Source organism: Grammomys surdaster, unplaced genomic scaffold (assembly GCF_004785775.1).
Source record: "Grammomys surdaster isolate TR1022 unplaced genomic scaffold, NIH_TR_1.0 62, whole genome shotgun sequence".
Taxonomy (NCBI): Eukaryota; Metazoa; Chordata; class Mammalia; order Rodentia; family Muridae; genus Grammomys; species Grammomys surdaster.
The window spans coordinates 12623764-12624781 of record NW_021604564.1 but is presented as its reverse complement, the minus strand read 5'-3'; positions in this window follow the sequence as shown (position 1 = coordinate 12624781).

The window sequence follows — 1018 nt, the reverse complement described above, 5'->3', positions numbered from 1 at the left end:
GTTATTTACATGTAAGAACAAGGACAAAATAAGAACAAAAATGTAGGAAGGTGGCTGGTTAGGGAGGCAGATTCCAAGACTAACTTCTTAGAGAGGCAGCAATACAAACAAACGCTCTGCCTCAGGCTGTGGCCTCAGTGCCTCTCACAGCCTCATATACGTAAAGGAAGTTTTTCTGCATCTGTAGAATGCTCTGAACGCTATCCAAAACCAAGTGGACACCAAGTAAGTGCTGATTAAATAAACAATTTATCATCTTATTTTGTCATTATAATGCTTATTCGATAAATCTAAAACCTGATAAAAATTCCACAATGGAAAAAAACTGTGGTTCTATAGAACAGTTAAACATATGCAGTTGTTAAATAACCCACCGCTAAAACATCTGGGATCCAGATTTGATACTGCACTGTGAGTTCAGGGAAAACACAGCATTAGAACACATTCCCACTGAACCATATGATGCAATCTGTATGGTTGCCTTTCTAATCAGAAAAGTCCCAGGCTTACAGGAAGCTGAGGTTATGCTTCTCATCTGAACCCTGAAACATCTCTTAACCACACCCTAGCAAATATATTTTATTTGTGCTTTTGGGACTTAAAGGATTGTAAGCATAAAACCCAGCCTCCCATATGCCAGCTTTTCTCCTGTACACAGTGACTCAATCTAACTACAGGTTTGAAGACCCATATCTTATGTGTTCGGTCCATTGATCTTTAGCATATGGTTGGGGAGGAGAGGAAATTGCTAAACCCAGCAACTTGCTTGATCAGAAATGTCTTTGGGTACTAAAAACATGTCTTTAGCTGGGTTCACTCATGGTGTTGATTGGTACTATTGTACGGCTAAAGAGGACAAAATTGAGATTTTTTTTTGTTACATATCCAGAGGAAGGAACACTAAGAATAAATCCCCTTCCCTGTTTGTACCTCTAGACAGCTAAACTCACAAAGTGTTTCCACTACAAACCCCAGTCAGCTTATCAACTACCCTCACATAGGCATCCTCAACCCATGA